The sequence below is a fragment of the Phacochoerus africanus genome, chromosome 7 (genome assembly GCF_016906955.1).
Source record: "Phacochoerus africanus isolate WHEZ1 chromosome 7, ROS_Pafr_v1, whole genome shotgun sequence".
NCBI lineage: Eukaryota > Metazoa > Chordata > Mammalia > Artiodactyla > Suidae > Phacochoerus > Phacochoerus africanus.
Genome location: NC_062550.1, coordinates 51,600,821 through 51,621,211, shown reverse-complemented (window position 1 = coordinate 51,621,211; position 20,391 = coordinate 51,600,821). Strand labels below are relative to the sequence as shown.

Sequence of the window (20,391 nt, the reverse complement as noted above, 5' to 3'; positions counted from 1 at the left end):
GCCCACCCCTGTACCCCCGCCCGAGGCGTCCGCGCTCACCTAGCGCCAGGCGAGAGGTGCGCGGACAGGGAGCACTAGGGAGCCGGGGCCTCCCGCCGGTGCGGGGCGCGCGGCCCGCGTAGCGCAGGGGAGCGAGGCTCGCGGGGCTGCGCCGCCGGTGACGGGCGCTGGGCGGCCGCCGGGCTCCGGGCGCCGCCGCGTCCCCAGCGCTGCGGCGGGCCCCGCGAGGCGGCCTGCGGGGGCGGCGCAGTTGCGAAACTGAGTAAGTATTAACTTTACTCGGCGGCCGCGATCTCCGGGCAGCGTCCGGGACCCCTCCCTCCTTCCCCTGGAGCCTCCGGGCTCCCCCCTTCCCCGCCCCTCTCTCCGCACCTCTGGTTTCTTCGCCCCATCTGCCCTCGCCGCGGGCTCCCGCTTCCTCCGGTTCACCTTTTCCCCGCTGTCTCCCCTTTGCGCGTTCTCCCCGCCGCACACGCGCGCCTGACTGAGACTACGAGCTTGTTCCCAGTCTGTTTCCTCCCATTGCCCTTGGCCGGGGAGTTTAGAGGCCACTTTTGTTGGGAAGGGAAATGTACGTCTGGCTTCTTTAATATTTTTCTCTCCAAATGGAAATCGGATGCTTGCTTGCCGAGCGGCGGTTTGGTGAAAGCTTATTTTCTCCTCTGAAAAAAATGATTGGTTTACCGGTTTTTAAAATGTTTTAACGATTAACCATCCTCCGTCCCTATTCCCCCGTGCCGCCAACCCGTCTGGGGAGGGGAGTGCAGAAGACTTTCAAAGTAATTCCGTCTTGCAAACTGGAAACTTAGAGGGGATACGGCCCAGAAAGCTGAAAAAGATTGAACCTGAAGGGCCCTGAGCTTTGAATGTGGGTCCTCGTGTGGCACAGGGCTTACGCACCGAGTACCTGGATTCGTAATCGAGTGTTGCGTTGTTATTTTAACATAGTAGAGCCGCCTGGTGTTGCTAAACCACTACTTTCTCAGCATCAGATGGCATCCAGTGCAGGGCAAGCTTTGGGTATAATTGCGGGTCAGATCTTTAGGCATGTAGACGGGAAATAGATGCAGGGCACGTTTCATAGCTGGTTTTCAACCCGGGATGTTAGCCTGTCAGTACATCAAAGCATTGCGTTGAAAAAATTCCTCCAGCCTGGTGCCAGCGAGGACCAACATTTTAGGGATTTTCTAGTATAATGTGGTTCAGCAGTTCTTCATTAGATATGTTTTGTTCGCAGGAAGCACCTTTAAATATGTATCGATCTCCGATTTTTCTGTCGGTTGAATTAACTACCCATTCTGGTAGGAGGCCCCAGGTAGTCTTTTTAAAAATTTTTTCTCTTAAGTCTTTCATCGTTGGGTTGCCAGGAGTTGGTTTTCGTGCGAAAGAACAGAAAAAATGGGAAGACTTAATGTGTTATCAGCATCCTCTTCTTTGCCTGGGTGAGGCGGTAGTGAATGCCACCTAGCCCTCTGCAGGGAGAGGTGCTGAGTGGAGGCAGGAACCAGGAGGCAGGACTGAGCACTGTCATTTTGAAAGGTGGCTTGTGTGAGGTTTTATCTTTTAGCTGGCATATTAATTGTACTTTTAATTCTATTTATCCTCATGGGGAACTCTCCCCAAACTATAAACATTACATGTGACCACACCCCACTTAAAGAAGACTGAGCATAACTTGATGATTGTTCTTTTGAAGGATCAAGACCCAACATAAATATAATTTGTAATGTAGATGGTAAATCCTTTCAAAAATCTCCCCTTCCTCATTTTCTCTCCTTTTAAGAGTCTCTAGCTGGTACTCTCAATAATAGACACGTTTGGTAGTAATGCATTGAATTCTTTCTAGGGTCATTGATAAAGCCTGATTCCGAGGCTTCAATAGCTGAGGAGGGCATCAAAGAGCTCAGAGAGGGAGGAAATCATGGGACTCTGCAGAGAGGAAAGGCATTTCAGTTTGCTGAACTGTCAGCATGCTGCAAGGAAAAGCAGTAAAAAGAGGAATGTTTAAGTTGTTTTTAAGGTGCATGTTTCCTAAATTTGGCATTTGGTCGAGATATTTGGCAATTGCAGATTTTAAATTCTATTAGAATCAACTATAATGGAAAAAATCATAAAAAATAAATTCTATTAGGTTGTGGTATGATTTCTTTTTGCCTAATATTTTTAAAGTGTCATTTTTTTTACTTTTTAAAAAAATTATAGTTGATTTACAGTGTTGTCTCAATTTCTGCTATATAGCAAAGCGACCCAGTCATACATATACGTGTGTATATATATATATATATATATATATATATATATATATTCTTTTTCTCATATCATCCTCCATCATGTTCTGTTCCAAGACATCGCACATAGTTCCCTGTGCTATACAGTAGGACCTCATTGCCCGTCCATTCCGAATGTAATAGTTTGAACCACCTACTAACCCCAAACTCCTAGTCCATTTTTGTTAATGTGAATCTCAATGCTTAGCTTTTGTATCTTCTATACCGGGTGGCTTGCATTAATTTTTAATTTGAATGCCTTGGTTATTTTGAGAAATGATGGGTTTTTCAGAGTTTCTTACTAATTGATCCTGTCTTATGTTGATGTATGTAATGGCTTGAGAGGAAAAATATACTTTGGTGTTGATATTGTTGCTCTTTTCATTATGCTTGATTCCTGGCATGGCTTTGCTTATTTATTATAAAACACTAAGTCCTAGATATCTGGCTAGTGTTCACAACATTGCAGAACTCTTTGCAGGTAGAAGTGGAGTGGGAATGGGTGTGGGATAGGAAAACATTATGCATCATAACTGAGGATTTGGATTTAAAAAATAATGTATCATCTGTTTACTCTCCTTGGATGATATCTTGCTCCAGTCCTAAATAGATTTCAAAATCCAAAGTGTAGAAATAGTTTCCAAGAACTCTGTTTAGTGGAAAGAATGCTTATCCTCCACAGCCAACCAGCCAGACTCAGGTGGCAAGTGTGACTTTGTCTCACTCCCAGCTGAGAGAGCTTGGCCATGTTACTTCAGCCTCTGTGATCTATGGTTGCTTTTTGTAAAATGAGGATATTGTTACTAAAAAGCGATGCTGTGACAAGGAGAACACCTAACATAGTGTCTGGCACATATTAGCCAGTAAATGGCACCATCTCCTACTTCTCCAGAACTGAGCTCTGATTACTCAACCTTTCTAACTGTTCTTCCTCTGTTTTTCATCTCATATGTCTGAGTGGCTGAGGCCAGAAGGCTGGAATTATCTTCCACTATCTTGTTCTGACATCCCCACCCAACTAGTTTATCACAAAGTCCTGTCTACTTCTCTGGCAGAATTCTCTTTCAAACCTGATTTTCAGTCTGCACTGTGTTCCCATCCTAGTTCCAGCCACCATCCCCTTGCCCCTGCAGAGGCCTTCTCCACACACAGTGCCACCTTCCAGCCCCTCTTCCCACCAGCAGCCAGAAAGAGAAAAAAGAAGTCACTTGCTGTTTAAAGTCTTCAGAGCTCTTATTCTTGGGAAAAAAAATATAAAATCTTCAACATGCCTGCACAGCCCTGTGTGATTTGGCCCTGTCCTCCGTCTTCATCTCTTGTCCGCCACATCATCCAGCCCTCTAGCAGACTCACCTCAGGGGCTCCAGCTGCTGCTCTGGTTCAGGTCTACCTCTTGAACAAGTTCTCGTCCTTGGATGCTGGTCTTCTCTGAGAAGGCCAATCTTATCATCATGCAACTTAGAACCCCTTTGCTGCCTCCCTCATAGCAGTTATCTTTTCCTTCTTAACATTTACCACAATTTTTAATTATGTATTACCTGTATAATGTTTCTCTCTTGCCCTTGGAAGGCATAAATCATGCCTGGTTTATTCACCAGTCTATATACCCAGTGCCTGGGATATATAGTAAATGCTCAATAAATAGTTGTTATTGTAATGAATAAGGTAGTAATATGAGTTCTGCATTTGTACATTGCCTTCTTTATCACTGTTAAATCTCCTCCCAACACAAAGGCCAACCTGGCTGTCCTGTGTTCTTTCTTTTGGTTTTAAGTATAACATAGAATAACCTTTGCAGCTATCAGGGCAAATGAATACATTGGGGCTTTGTGGGAAATTCATAGGAATAAATTGAGACACCTTTTAATTAGCATTACCCTTGTGATTTTTCTGTTGTAGGTAATCCTTTTTCTAAGTACATCATTAAAGGAATTATGGTTTTTTTCATCACAGGATTACTGAAAAAAAATTTTACCGTGTCATATCATTTTGCATGTCACATGCTAACATGTTCCTCAGATTAACATGTCGATTGCACAGTGCTAGAATCCAAAGGACAGAGGGCAAACTGTAGTAGAAAAAGAAGTTACAGTCCTAAGGATGTGTAGTGCTGACCAGCTGTTATGTGACCTGCATAAATAACAAGTTATCACTTGGCCATTTAGTTAAGGTAGCGAGTTAGTTGCTAAAAAAATAGGAGCCACCTAGAGGTCTGAAAGTTTTTTCCCCTCTTTCACTAAAGCATTGCTTCTTTTAGCCCCCCCAAAATCCTCATGACTTTCCACTGCCATGGAAGGCTTAACACTTTGAGTATTTTTGTCATGTGGTTGCTCTTTATAAAATATTAGTTTGATGCACTATAACGCTGAAGTAATTTTGTCTTTTTTAATGTTTCTGGCCTTTACTTCTTACATAGTCACCCACATTTTCTTTTGACTTGTTATTTAGGACTTTAGTTTCCTCTTAGAACTTTCCCTCACACCCTTAGAGTGTAGTAATTCCAGATTTTTTTTTTTTCTAGTTTTGTATCTCGTTGGTCATTCATTATACAGGGAACTTGAGAGTTGATTGTAGTTGACTATAGGATTTATTTCTTTGCATTCAACCTCTAGGTTTCCCCAAAATATTATACTTCTTTGTGGTTTGGACCCTGAGTTTTTGCCAGCCAGAAGCTTGATGCCCTTGGGTTGGGAGCACAGAGCAGGGAGGATTAAAACATTTTTAACCTTCTGTTATATGCCAAGCTCTAGGCTAGGTGCTCTCACAAGAGAGAAGTGAATAATTCACCTGGAAAGGGTTCTTAAGCTTTTCGCACCTTTGTTTCACTCAAGGAAATCATTCCTGTTGTTCCCTCATTCCCTCTCCCCCACCCTTTATTTTCTAGTCCGAAAGGCATGACAAGTGGAAATGTCCTCCCTAGCTAGACCTTTTACCTTACCGTGCATATTTAGACCAGATTTTCCTTGTATGGAATACTGGGAGAGGGGCACACCATATCATTTGCCTTTGGGAAGGCTTCTGTGCCCCAGGACACTTGCATCACAAGCAGCCACTCTGTACTGGAGAAGGAAGTTATGGTTGGGAGCCCTTGTTATTCTTTCCTTTATGTACATATGCTTGCTGGCTACTTTGGGTGACCTTGAACAAGTTTCCTGGAGCTTTTTAGCACCAATAATGTTTGTTACCTATTTATTTCACAGCCTTGATATAGGATTTAGAAGACTTATTTTTGGCAGGTTTTTTTTTTTTTTTTTTTTGGTCACATTCAGATATATCACAAATCTCATTGCAATGATTTCTAGGGCTACCCAACTTTTATGCATTAAGAAAGATATTTTGTTACTCAGCAGTATGTGTTTTATTCTTTGTTTTGATAAGAAATCAGATATAAATACAAGTTGTAACAATCGGAGAGTTGATACTTTTCCACCAGGTTTTATTCATGTGGGTGATATATTTTGTCACTCTTGTTGACTGCCATTGGCTTCTGAGTGCTAAATCATGTCCATCTTTAACTATTTTATTATTGGCAAATCACTTAAAATTAAGTTATCCTTCCAGATATAAGTATATACATTGACAACATTAGAGTTCTCCTAATGAATAGGTACTAGACAGAAAAGTAGGGTCTTCCTCTTATTTTTGCTTAAAATATTTGAATGGATCTGTAATCTCAGGCACAGTTGTAGGAGATAAAGTAAAAGAGATGGTGGGGGCCCCTATACTAGTGCCTTAGCAGCTGTGACAAGTTTCTTGGTTTTTACTATTTTGTAGAAAGACAGTTGAGGGTCTTGAACAGGGGAGTGAATGAATTGGAGAGTAACTTAGAAAAGTAGACATGAACTCTGAAGCCTCCTGTCTGGGTTAAAGTCCCAGCCCTACTCTTACTGGCTCTGTGACCATGGAGTAGTCCGATAACTTCTCTGTGCCTCATCAGTAAAATGGAATAGGAATATACCTATCTCCCAGTGTTGTTGTGAGCATTCAATGAGTTAATATTTGTAAAGAACACAGCATGGCGAGATAGTATTATAAAAGTGTTTGTTAAATAAAATTGTTAAAATAGATGAGGTTTATTTTGCTGTCATGTGGAAAGGGCTCCTCAAGGGAAATTAAGAGTAAAAGCAGGAAGACAAAACACATAAACAGCCCAAGTGTTCATCAGTGGATGTGTGGATAAAGAAAATATGGGGTGTATACACACTGGAATATTATTCAGCCAGGAAAAAGAAAGGAAATCCCTTCATTTGCCACAACATGGATGGGCCTTGAAGGGATTATGCTAAGTGAAATAAATTAGAGAAAGATAAATACTGTTTAATCTCACTTAGATGTGCAATCTTAAAAAAATACCCCACTCATAAATACAGAGAACAGACTGGTAGTTGCCACAGGTGGGATTGGGGTGGAGAGGTGGGGGGAGGTGAAATGGGGTTAAAAGATATAAACTTACAGTTAGTTATGAGTCCTAGGGATGTCATGTACAGGCTTGGTGACTTAGTAAAAAGAAAAAATAAAATAAAAAAGGATAGAAGCAGGAAGACCAGTTAGGAGATGATTGTAATATTTCATGCAAGAGATGGATTAGATACAGTGCTAGTGGTGGAGGTGGGAGGAATGGTCAGAGTGGTGTGTTTTAGAAATGGGGATGACCTTTTGGCTGGGAGGTGAGATCTGCTTTTCTTCCCATCTCTCATCTTTCAGACTGAGCCTTTTTTGCTGTCTCCTTCTCTCCCTTTTGACTGGAGGCTCTCAAACAGGGGTATCATTTGTGTCATCTTTTGGTTGTCATAGAGTCTAGGTTGTGGGTATTTCTGGTGTTGAGTGGGCAGGTGCTGGACCAGGGGTACTCAGCATCCTGTGTGGTGAAGACTTGTCCCTTGCACTTTGCCAGTAGCATTGCCTAGGCCCAGGATCCAAGTCCATGATTAGGCCCAGGATTTCTTAACTTCGGGTCCTGTGTGGGCAGCAGGAGGCCTGTAAGCTACCTGGAATATTTTCCAAAATGTTGTTTGTTGGTTGGTTTGGTGGCACCCACAGCATATGGAAGTTCCCAGGCCAGGGATCCAATCCAAGTTGTAGCTGAGACCTTTGCTGCAGCTGTGGCAATGCCAGATCCTTAACCCACTGCACTGCAGGGGAACCCACAAAATGTTGTTTGCTGATGTGCTCTGTCCTCTGACTTCCACACCCCTCTCCACTGAACCTTACATCTGTCCCTCAGCATCAGCGTGCCCCCTGACTTCTTTCTTGATTTCCCACCGGGTTTGTGGCATTATCATCCACCTTATTCCTAATCTTGCCTTTCCTGCAGCCTCACTGTCAGTAATCCACCTAGTTCTTGATTGTACCATCTGAACTGCTGAGGACATTTTTTTCCTTTTCTCCATCCTTCACTACTTAATTTAGCAGCGCTCATTTAGACTGTTGCCACTTCACTGGCCTCCCTGCCTGAGACCCATGTTTTTCATGTCTCCAGGTGAGCTTTTGGATACACACGTCTCACTGACTTGCTAAAAAGCCCTGTGAGGTTGAGTTCTGACTCTGTGGCAGCACACAGGACCTCTGAGATGTGGCACTGGTCCACTGCCCTGTGGCTGCCCTGCCTCCCTACTTGGCTGCCCTCTAGCTCTTCCCCCTCATCCATCCTCCTGTGCCAGGTGCTAGCAGAACTAAATGAATAAGCCATTTCATGCGTTGATACTGAAACATCTAAACATCCTATTTGACCATGTGAAAAAAATGCTTCAACTTCAGAGTTCCTGCTGTGGCACAGTGGGTTAAGAATCTGACTGCAGCCACTTGAGTAGCTGTGGAGGCAAGGGTTCAATCCCTGGCCTGGCTGGTGGGTTAAAGGATCTAGCATTGCCACAGATGTGCTGTAGGTAACAGCTGTGGCTCGGATCCAATCCCTGTCCTGGGAATGTCCATGTGCTGCAGGTGTAGCCATTAAAAACAAACAAACAAACAAAAAGTGGTTCAACCTCTCCCTTACCTACCAAAATACCCTACAGCTCCAAAACCCAGCCTGGATCACCTCTATTCTTGGAGGAGGTGCTCACTCCTTTAGGAGTCCATGTCCCTCTTGCCTCTTTCTCTCCTGTGTGCATGTGTGTTTCTCTTCTTCCTTTGCATTGTAATTTCAGATGCTCTCTACTTCAGACAGCTGAGCTTCTGAGAGGCTCTTCTTAAGCTCATTTGTTCACAGGTTCAAAGTGACTAAGAAGACTCTAAACTTGCAGTCCCCTGATCCAGTTCAAGGAGTGTAAGTTGGTTCTTTGAAGCTTTATAACCAGCTCTGCCCTTGCTGGTAGATGTTCTATGTGGCATCTCTTTGTAAAGTGGAGCCGCTTTGTCTACATTAAAAATCTCTTGAGGCAGAGGGCTCCTCCATGGTCTCTTTGGAGCCCCAAGGAGCTCTTTAGTAGTTCTTGGTGTCCAGGTTCACTTCTCACCTCTTGATTTGTAGGATCTTCAGTGGGCCGTGCTCAGCCTTTGTGTTCTAGAACAATTTCCCAGCCTCCTGAACTAGCTTTGGGCCAAGTTTCCACCTTTGGCACTGATCATCCTGTTGTATTCAGAATGGAAACACTTCAGAAGATCTCTCCTCTCTGTTTAGCTGATTATTCCTGCCAGGTTATAATAGATATTGGTAGGCTTGTTTCATCCTCACCCCATTCATCCTTTGCCCTTCAGTCTTCTTCCCAATCTTCATTCCATATGCAAAGAAGGAAAAAAGAAAAGAAAACTATTTTTCCCCATTCTCAGGTATTTTTATTAGCTCTCCTTTTGTTTGTCATAATCATGTCTCTTTTTTAATTAGAACTTTAAACATGTTCTGTACTTTTGCATTTTCAGACATGATGGGGTTACTAATTTTGTAAAATTATTTAAAATCTGTCCTTTTTTGCTTTTTAGGGCTGCACTTGTGACATATGGAAGTTCTCAGGCTAGGGAAGCAAAGCAGGGAACTTTTACTAATACATACTTACTAATACATGCGTACCTCAGGGAGATTGTGGGTCTGGTTCCAGATCGCTGCAAGAAAGCAGCACACGGAGTTCCCGTCATGGCTCAGTGGTTAAAGAACCCTACTGGTATCCATGAGGATGCGGGTTCAATCCCTGGCCTTGCTGAGTGGGTTAAGGATCCAGTGTTGCCGTGAGCTGAGGTGTAGGTCGCAGGCACAGCTCAGATCCTGTGTTACTATGGCTGTGGTGTAGGCCGGCAACTACAGCTCCTATTGGACCCCTAGTCTGGGAATCTCCATATGCCCATATGCCATGAGAAAGGCCCTAAAAAGATAAAAAAAGAAAAATAAAGCGACCCACAAATGTTTTTGGTTTCTCAGTGCATTTAGTTATGTTTACATTATATTGTAGTCACTTGAGTGTGCAGTAGCATTATGTCTAAAATAACAATGTACATACCTTAATTAAATAATACTTTATTGCTTAAAAAAAATGTTAGCCATCATCTGAGCCTGCAGTAAGTCATACTCTTTCTGCTAGTCTTGTCCCGATGTTGATGGCTGACTGATCAGGGTGGTGGTTGCTAAAGCTTGGGTGGCAGTGGCAATTTCTTCAAGTAAGACAGTAGTGAAGTTTGCTGCATCAGTTGACTCTTCCTTTCACAAACGATTTTTTTCTGTTGCATGCAATGTGGTTTGTTAGCATATTACCCACAGGAGAACTTCTTTCAAAATTGGAGTCAGCCATCTTAAACCCTGCTGCTGCTTTAGCAACTAAGTTTAAGTAGTAAGCTAAATCCTTTGTTGTCCTTTCAATGATCCTCACAGCGTTTTCACCAGGAATAGATTCCACTTCAAGAAACCACTTTCTTTGCTCTTCCTTAAGAAGCAACTCCTCATCCGTTCAAGTTTGGTCATGAGATTGCTGCAGTTCATTTTCGTCTTCAGGCTCCACTTCTAATTTTAGTTCTCTTGCTATTTCCACCACATCTGCAGTTATTTCCTCCACTGAAGTTTTGAATCCTTCAAAGTCATTTATGAGGATTGGAATCAACTTCTTCCAAACTCCTGTGAATGGACGTTTTGACCTCTTCCTTTGAATCTTGAATATTCTTAATGGCATCCAGAGTGGTATTCCTTTCCAGAAAGTGTTCAATTTACTTTTCCAAGATACATCAGAGGAATCATTATCAATGTGAGCTATAACCATTTTTTTTCTAAGTGGTAGGTCTCAACAGTGGGCTGAAAATATTTAATAAACCGTGTTGTGAACAGATGTGTTGTCATCCAGCCTTCGTTGGTCCATTGATAGAACACAGGCAGAGGAGATTTAGCATAGTTTTGAAGGGCCCTAGTCTTTTCAGAATGTTGGTGAGCACTGGCTTCAACTTGAAGTTACCTGCTGTTTTAGCCCTTAACAAAAGGATCGGCCTGTCCTTTGAAACTTTGAAGCCAAGCATCGACATCTCTCTAGCTGTGAAAGTCCTAGATGGCATCTTCTTCCAATAGAAGGCTGTTTAGTGTACATTGAGAATCTGTTCTTTAGTGTGGCCACCTTCATTGATTATCTGAGTTAGGTCTTCTGGATAACCTGTTGCAGCTTCTACCTCAGGACTTGCTGCTTCATCTTCCACTTTTTGTGTTATGGGGGTGGCTTCTTTCCTTAAGTCTCATGAACCAAACTCTGTAGCTTTAAATTTTTCTTTTGAAGCTTCCTCACTTCTCTCAGCCTTCATAGAATTGAAAAAGTTAGGACATTGGATTTGGTTTAAAGGGAACGCTGTGGCTGGTTTGATCTTCTTCCCAGACCACTACAACTTTCTCCATATCAGCAATAAGGCTGTTTCACTTTCTTATCATTTCTCTGTTCACTGGAGTAGCAATTTTTAAGTTTTTTGTTTTTTGGGTTTTTTTTTTTTTGGCTGTGCCAATGGCATGTGGAAATTCTTGGGCCAGGATTGAACCCATACCACAGCAGCAACCTAAGCCAGCGACAACACCAAATCTTTAACCTGCTGGGTCACAAGAGAACTACTGGAATAGTACTTTCAGTCTCTTTCAAGAACTTTTCCTTTGCGTTCATGAGTTGGCTAACCATTTGGCCCAAGAGGCCTAATTTTTTGGCCAATCTCCTCTTTCAACATGCCTTTCTCACGAAGCTTTGGATTTAGAGAGAAGCAACTCTTCCTTTAACTTGAACACTTAGGGGCCATTATACAGTTCTTAACTGGCCTAATTTCAGTATTGTGTTTCAGGAAATAGGCCCAACGAAATAGGGGAGCAGTCAGAACAGATATTTATTGATTAAGATCTCTATCTTTTATGAGCAAGGCTCATGGTGCCCCAAACAATTACAATAGTAACATCAAAGATCATTAATCACAGATCTCTGTGACAAATATAATGATAGTGAAAAAGTATGAAATGTTTCAAAATTACATACATATGACAAAGACACAAAGGAAGAAAACATTGTAGGAAAAATAGCACCTACAGAGTTGCTGAATGCAGGATTGCCACAAGTCTTCATTTTGTAAAAAAAATGCTTTATCTCTGAAGCTCAACAGAGTGAAGGGCAGTAAGATGAAGTATGCGTGCATTATGTTTTCTAGCTCTGGGAGTCCTAAAATCACTAGCAGCTTTAACCATTTTAGATTCCTTCAAATAGAATAGAGATTGGAGGGCCAGCCTGGAACCCTGTTGGTGGATGGTATAGTTTCTGGGACTGGTACTCAGGTATGGTGAAAACTGCTAGGGATACGAGTCCAATTTGTCTGGCTCTCCCATGGAAAGTGAAGGGGGAGTACTCATCCTCAGCCCTTTGTAGAAGGTTAGCTATTGGTAGATAAATGAGGTTAGTAGGCTTATGAGGCCCTTTTTACTCATTGTTGATCCCTTCAAACAGTATCTGTGGAGTGCCTGTGGGCTGGCTATGAAAAGTAAAAAGAACCAGTCTTATCCTCCAGATCCTTTTTATCTGGGCTGGGCATTTAAAGAAGTAATTTTTGGAATGTGATAAGGAATTAAAGTGGAGATGTAGGTTCCTGGGGGTGGGGTTGGACGTGAGCCCTGGTAGAAGGGTGTTCCTAAGATCAGGGGAGGTTTAAGAGGCAGATTCACTCTTGAGCTAAGACTTGAGGATAAGCAGGCTTTTTCTCCTGTGTATATTCCATACAGATAGGACTGTAGGCCCAAAAGCACAGTACACGAGGGAGAACAAGTCACTAAAGTTAGGTGTGCACAGTCTGGGTGGGGACATGACTGGAGCTGAGCTGTTTTTCCCCTGGGGGGAAGGATACCACCTTGTTCTAAATTCTAGCTCTTTGTTCATGGCAACATTGGTTATGAGAAACACAGTTTTTCCTTCTCTGTCCTGAATTAAGAGTTCTCCCTCTTCAAGAACATAGGCAAAACATTCACTGACTATACCAGTGTTTTCTTTTCTTTTTTTTTCTTTTTTGTCTTTTTGTTGTTGTTGTTGTTGCTATTTCTTGGGCCGCTCCCGCGGCAAATGGAGGTTCCCAGGCTAGGGGTTGAATCGGAGCTGTAGCCACCGGCCTACGCAGAGCCACAGCAACGCGGGATCCAAGCCGCGTCTGCAACCTACACCACAGCTCAAGGCAACGCCGGATCGTTAACCCACTGAGCAAGGGCAGGGACCGAACCCGCAACCTCATGGTTCCTAGTCGGATTCGTTAACCACTGCGCCACGACGGGAACGCCCCAGTGTTTTCTTAAGTCAGTTTCCCAAGGCAAAAGAAATGAAAGCAAAAATAAACAAATGGGGCCTAATCAAACTTATAACCCTTTGCAAAGGAAACCGTAAATAAAACAAAAAGACAACCTCCTGACTGGTAGAGAATATTTGCAAATGATGTGACTGACAAGGGGTTAGTTTCCAAAATATTCAAACAGCTCATACAACTCAAATAAATAAATAAATAAATAAATAAATAAATAAACAACCCAATCAACAAAATGGGCAGAAGACCTAAATAGACATTTCTCCAAAGAGGACATACAACTGGCTGATAAGTACATGAAAAGACGCTTATCATCGCTAATTATTAGAGAAGTGCAAATCAAACCTGCAGTGAGGTACCACCTCATACCAGTCAGAATGGTCATCATTCAAAAGTCTACAAATAACAAATCCTGGAGAGGGTGTGGAGAAAAGGGAACCCTTCTACACCATTGATAGGAATATAAATTGATGCAGCCACTATGTAAAACAGATTGGAAGTTTCTTAAAAAACTAAAAGTGGAGTTACCATATAATACAATAATCCCACTTCTAGACAAAACTATATCCAGACAAAACTATAATTTGAAAAGATATATGTGCTTCTGTGTTCATAGTGGTGCTATTCACAATAGCCAAGACCTGGAAACAACCTCAGTGTCCATCGACAGATGAATGGATAAAGAAGATGTGGTACATACATACAATGGAATGTTACTCAGACCTAAGCAGAATGAAATAATGCCATTTGCAGCAGCATGGATGGAACTAGAGATTATCATACTATGTGAAGTAAGTCAGAAGGAGAAAGACAAGTACCATATGATATCACTCATATGTGGAATCTAAAATATGACATAAATGAACTTACACAAAACAGAAACAGACTCACAGACATAGAGAACAGATTTGTGGTTGCCAAGGGTGAGGAGGGAGTGTGGGAGGGTTGGATTGAGAATTTGAGACTAGCAGATGCAAACTGTTAAGTGTGGAATAAATAAACAACAGGGTCCTACTGTATAGCACAGGGATCTGTATTCAGTATCCTATAATCATAATGGAACAGAATATGAAAAAAATATATATGTGTAGCTGAATCACTTTGCAGTTACAACAGCAATTAACACAACATTGTAAATCAGCTATACTGTAATAAAATAAATTTAAAAAAAGAGAGTTCTACCTCTTCAGACTTTACCCTGGGAAATGTTAAGATTACTTCAGAATTATCTGGGGCCTAGTGTCTTCCAGATCCATATATTAAGATCATTTTATTTTTATTCAGTCCACAAACATTAATGAAGCCCATGTTAAGTTGAAAGAATTAATTCTTCTTGCTGTGGATGGTGATGCAAAGATAGGAAATGACCTCCGCCTTTCTAGAAGCTTACAGTTAGTGAAGCAGAATTTGAACTTTTAAAACTCCTCTTATGGAAATAAAGATACTAGCAGAAGGAAAGAGGACAGGCTTGTTCCTTAGAGCCATGGGAAGCAGAGAAATCTATTTAGAAGTCACTGCACTTTGATCAAGGACCAAAGGACGAAAAGAAATGTGACAGCTAGACAGCTAGACAGTGGTGTAAAGGTGGGGCCAGGTGATTGGGGAACTGGAAAGAGGCCACCATAGCCAGTGGGCCCTGGTGGGGGCCAGCCCTGGAGCATGGGTGTTTGGGGTTCCATTGGGAGGTAGCTGGAGTTCCCGTCATGGCGCAGTGGTTAGCGAATCCGACCAGGAACCATGAGGTTGTGGGTTCGATCCCTGGCCTTTCTCAGGGGGTTAAAGATCCGGCGTTGCCGTGAGCTGTGGTGTAGGTCGCAGACGCGGCTTGGATCCCGTGTTGTGGTGGCTCTGGCGTAGGCCGGCCACTACAGCTCTGATTCGACCCCTAGCCTGGGAACTTCCATATGCCACAGGTGCGACCCTAGAAAAGAGAAGGGGAAAAAAAAAAAAAAAAAAGACCATTGGGAGGTAGCACCGTGCATAGAGTCTCTCGGTCTGGTGGTGTGTTGCTGGGACTAAAGAGAAACGGGCCTGAAAATGTGGCGGGGCCTAGGTGGCAAAGGTCTTACATGCTGCACTGAAGAATTTGGATTTTACTCCAGGCTTTTATCAACGAGTTTTCTATTGGTCTTCCTCTCCCACCTAGGCCATATCTGTCCCCCTTCCACCTGCAGTGTTTAAAACAGAACATCTAGTTGTGATAGAGGGACTCTCCTGATTTTGCACAGATTACCAGGAAATGTGTGATCTGGATTTAGAAGCCTAGAATGTTTCCCTCAGTGTCAGTTCTCCTTGCCTTAGATTTTTGCAGCACACTATTCAGTTTTTCAGCCACTTTTGAATCCACTTATGTAATTTGATTATTAGCAGTTGTCAGAAATCATCGGATCAAATAATTTATAGTTAGGGAAGCCAGCTCAGAAAGCCTAAGTGAATAGCTCAAGATGGTTCAGCAGCAAGAGAGTTTGAGGTGAGGTGAGAAACAGTGACCTCACAGTCCTGCTTGGTTAGGGCTCCTTCCACTTAGTGGTTTTGCCACTTGGAGATTCTGAATGCCAGTGAAGGTGTGCCAGCTGTATTGTGGCATTGCCTGCATATATGCATAGATTCATCCCTATTGGGTGCGACCTAAGTATTTTGAAATGGCTGAAATTATGGGTTCCATCTATAACCATTACACAGACAGAAACTAACTGGCCTACTGGGGAATTTGCCCATAACCATCCTGTTGCTTTATTTTTTCCTCTGTTTAAGGGACAGCCTAACTTCTTTAAAAGCCTCTTTCATTCAACTGATAGTTTTGATTTTTTTTTTCCTTGAAATAACCCACCTAAATCATTGAAGCTTTTTATCTTGGCCGCATAAATTTAGCAGGGAAGAAATTGTTTTCTGTCTCTGAGATATTTAGCAAGCTGACAAAGTTAAGTGTGTACTAATTTTGTGAGTCATTTTTAAGCAATAGGACTTGCCAAGTTAAGTGCACAGCTTAATATGTTTGTAAGACAAAAAAAAAAGTGAAAATCTTCCTTTATAAATATACTCTTTGATTTTGTCAAGAGCAACAGAGTTGGCCTTTTAAAAGTCAGGATTGAGAACAACTAGGCTGTGAGGCAGCTGTAGTATGGGCAAAGATATTCTTATAAGACCACTGACATCAAATACAAACCTATAAACTCCTGTAGCGATGTGGTGGTGTTGACACTTGGAGAGTCTTGGAGGTCCTTGGTACCATATTCTCTTTCAGAAGAACAGTTCCTGAGGAATGCTAGTAAAAGGTTCGTTAGCTAGTGGTAGACATGGGGCTAGAATTTGTGACACTCCTCTGTTCAAATCCTCTGTGGTTCCCTGTTGCCAGTGGGACAGGGCCTAAACTCCTCGCCTGGCCCTTCTGTCTCTGAAGAGCAGGTGGGAGATGGAGGCACTTCTTCCATCTGATAACAAAGGCACAGAAGAGAAAATAGATAAAAGTCAGTACTTGTTTATTGGCGCTGAGTGAATGCAATTTGATGGCATTGTATTAAAGACGAGAAGTTTCAGGCCTGTCTCGGAAATGAAGATGGAACTCTTCTAACATGTTAGATAAACTCTTCTAACATACTGTTTAAAAAAAAAAAATAGACTCCAGTTGAATGTGTAGAGGCTTCTGAGCTTCCAATAGAGAGAGTTGGTCTGGAACACTTTGTTCAAGTCTAAGGTCAAATCAAGTTATTTTTAAGCTCCTAAATGACTGGGACTAGGCTAAGTATAATGCTCGTACTTGTGTATGAAGTCAGACTGGCCAAGCTCACCCATCTAGTAAGAGCATCTGCAGTGTAGTCATGAAACCTCCATGCTCCCTCAGTCCTGTCTTTATTAATTCTCATTTAACATTGTGTTAATTATATATATACTATATATGATTTTACTAATAATGATATTGTGTTAATAAATAATAAGTATTTCTTGTCTCACTTCCAGTCCAGAATGTTTTAGATTTTAAACAGAAACCTGTGTGTACATACACGTGTTTGGTTGGGGGGCGGAATTCAAAGGCAACAGAATGAGGGCCTTAAAAAACACTGGGATAAAATTAGGAGTTCCCGTCATGGCACAGTGGTTAACGAATCCGACTAGAAACCATGAGGTTGCGGGTTCGATCCCTGGCCTTGCTCAGTGGGTTAAGGATCCAGCGTTGCCATGAGCCGTGGTGTAGGTTGCAGCCCTGGATCCTGCATTGCTATGGCCCTGGAGTAGGCCGGCGGCTACAGCTCTGATTGGACCCCTAGCCTGGTAACCTCCATATGCCATGGGAGGGCCCTAGAAAAGTCAAAAAGACAAAAAGAAAAAAAAAACTTGGATAAAATTAACATCCAGGAAAGAGGCAGGGCAAGAACTAGGCCAGAAGCCTTCAATTTCAGAGTATAAGATTGTAATAATATTGCATGTGATTATGGGGCCTTATAGTTTCCAGATTATTTTCACATCTTTTGAATTATTTGGTTGTCATTGCAAACCTGTGAGAATAGTAAGGTAAAACATCTTTCTCCATGTCAGGTTAATTCATAGAAAGACTGTGCATTGTTCATTTAGTATAAGAGGTATCCAGAACATTCTTCCACAGTCAGTTTGGTTTTGCCCACCTCCTAGGTGTTTTTTGTTTGTTTTTTTGAGGGAGTAGGTAAAAGCTTGAAGCATTGGGGGTTTGTTGTTCTTTTACGTCCTATCAGGTTATAATGAAAGCAAGTTTTGACTAAACTGCTACACATACAGATGATTTTTAGATAAACATTGACTGACAAGTGGCACAAAATGGTTGATGCAACCTGGTTTATAAGCTCCGGTCTTTGTGTTTTTTGTGTTCTGGTACACCTTTCAAGGAATGCTTATTCACAGTAGACATGTGAAAGATTCTTCGTCTTTCTGTTACCATCAGAGGTTTAGGCTCACCAGATTATCACACTCTGTTCATTCAAAGGGTGGAAGTGTCTAAAACATTTTAGCAAGCTCACTTACTTGAGTCCTTTAATTTCAACAGTCTGATCCTATTTCTAACATTCATCATGCTAATTAGCAACCTGCTGATTACACCAAAGAAAATCTATCCGATAGGTAATGAGCCAAGTGTCCTCAAAGCATTGTCTGTTGGTAACCATCTCCCAAGCATGGGATTCCCGACTGGAGCCCACCAGACCCACCCTGGACAGCGCACTCTTATTCCCAGCAGAGTTAGTGCCTAACCTAAGCAGTGTCACGGAATGTCACAGGCTGTTTATGCTGAAATGGTTCCAAAAGTAAATTACAGATGTTGAAACACATGTAGGCTCTTGAGGTGTCTTAGGAGGTTATATATTATTTGTGTACTCTATTTAATAGAGACGTGTGCTTATTAGCGAGCACATTAATTCAGTTATGTAATAGTATTGACAAAATGTGGAAAGTGGATTTTGTCCATAATCAGCATGGGTAGGGCATGTGTGTATTGTATCTTCTTAGTGCCTATTTGCATTATATCAACTTCATACAGCCTGAAGACTGAGTGAGCCACAGGTGTAGTTTCCTAAGAAGAAACGAGGGCTAAAGATTTAAACATTTCTGTTACCACCGAAGTAAAGCTAAGGTTTTCATACCCACCCATACAAACACTTTAAACAAGCTACAGCCTAGTGAGTGCTGTGTGTAAATATTTACACATTCAGGTATGTGGTAGATGCAGTTTGGTTGTTAAACTTGATATAGATGATTTGGGGGAATGGGTTAGAATATATTACTTGGGAATAAATGTGAGACGATGCCATGCATATTTTTTCCTAAATTTTAATTTAAATTTAACCTATATGTAACTGTAACTGATAGCTATCTCCAAAGATAAGAGTATATTGAATTTTCAACTCTGCTTACCAGCATGTGGCCGTGGTTAGCACATGTGGTAGGGGCTGGAGAACAGTTACTAGATAAGCTTGTCCTGGAAGCAGGTAGAGTAAGAAGAGAGTCAGCCAGCAGCTGGGAGCTGGGAGCTCCAGCAGCTGGCCCAGGCTGGACGTGAAGTCAGGACGACAAATGAGAGCAAAAGGGAAGGCCTCGAGAACAAAGAGCTGGCCGGCAGTTTTGAAGCTGAAGGTGGAAGCCAAGTAGGAGAAGGACTTGACTTTTGGCAATGAGGAGATCCTTGGTGATCTTCTCAGGAAGACTGAGGTAGCCCTCAAGTTGAAGAGTGTGAGGAAATGTAGGCAGGTTTTTAATAATAATGGTAATTTTATTTTGATTGCTTGTAACATGCCAAGTCCTAGGCACTATAGATGTATTAACTCATTTAAATCTCACAACTACCTTATTAGACCCTGTACTTTTTTTTTTTTAATTTTTTAAAAATTAAAAAAAAATTTTTGGCTGCACCACATGGCACATTGGTAATTCCTAGGCCAGGGATCAAATCCCATCAGCAGCTGTGACCTATGCCACAGGCATGGCAATGCCAGATCCCATTGTGCCGGACATCAGATGCACACCCGAACAGTGACCAAGCTGCTGCAGAGACAGTGCCGGATCCTTAACCTGCTGCACCACAGCAGGAACTCCTATCTAAAAAGCAAGAAAAGGAGTTCCCGTCATGGCTCAGTGGTTAATGAATCCGGCTAGGAACCATGAGGTTGCAGGTTCAGTCCGTGGCCTCGCTCAGTGGGTTAAGGATCTGGCGTTGCCGTGAGCTGTGGTGTAGGTTGCAGACACGGCTCAGGTCCTGTGTTGCTGTGGCTTTGGCTGTGGTGTAGGCCGGCAGCTACAGCTCCAGTTGGACCCCTAGCCTAGGAACTTCCATATGCCGCAGGTACAGCCCTAAAAAGCAAAAAAAAAAAAAAAAAAGGCAAGCAAATTATATCTTTTTTTTCAGCCACACTCTGGGCATGCAGAATTTCCCAGGCCAGGGATGGAATTCATGCCACAGCAGTGACAACACCATATCCTTAACTGCTAGACCACCAGGGAACTCCTGACTTTTTTAAAACTCTAAATAAATCCATACAACAAAATTGTTTTTATCATAATGGATCACTATTGGGTGATAAATTATGTGGTCACCCTGTATAACATAAATATGTTTTTTATTTGCTGGTCCCTTATAGAGGTGGAATGAGGCAGGTATGCCCAATGACCTTGCTATTTCTTGTGAAATTAATCACTGAAGCAAAGGTGTCTTCACCTCAGAGTGACCCTCTCAGCCTTCCCTGAAGGATCTTTGCTGTTGCTGTTGGGGTTTTACTTGTCAACAGCATTTAAAGCATGATTGATTATTTCTCCATCACAGTTTTCAGAGGCATCCTCCTGGTTAACTTTAAGCTACTGTCACGTCTGTATCAGATTCAATTTGTGGTGTGTAATGGAGGCATAGCAATCCCCATGTCAAGGGTCTGTACTAAAAGTTCTTCATAATCATCTT

The 20,391-nt window shown here is 42.2% G+C and overlaps 1 protein-coding gene across 3 annotated transcripts in view; it reads left to right on the top strand.

Moving 5' to 3' along the window:
* Positions 1 to 129: 129 nt before the first annotated feature.
* RASSF8 (Ras association domain family member 8) overlaps positions 130 to 20,391 on the top strand; it is a 112,676-nt gene continuing 92,414 nt past the window's right edge. For all 3 annotated transcript variants that reach the window (XM_047787357.1, XM_047787356.1, XM_047787358.1), the window contains exon 1: positions 130 to 262. The gene's annotated coding sequence lies outside the window, so the exon portion shown is untranslated. The remainder of the gene's footprint in view (positions 263 to 20,391) is intronic.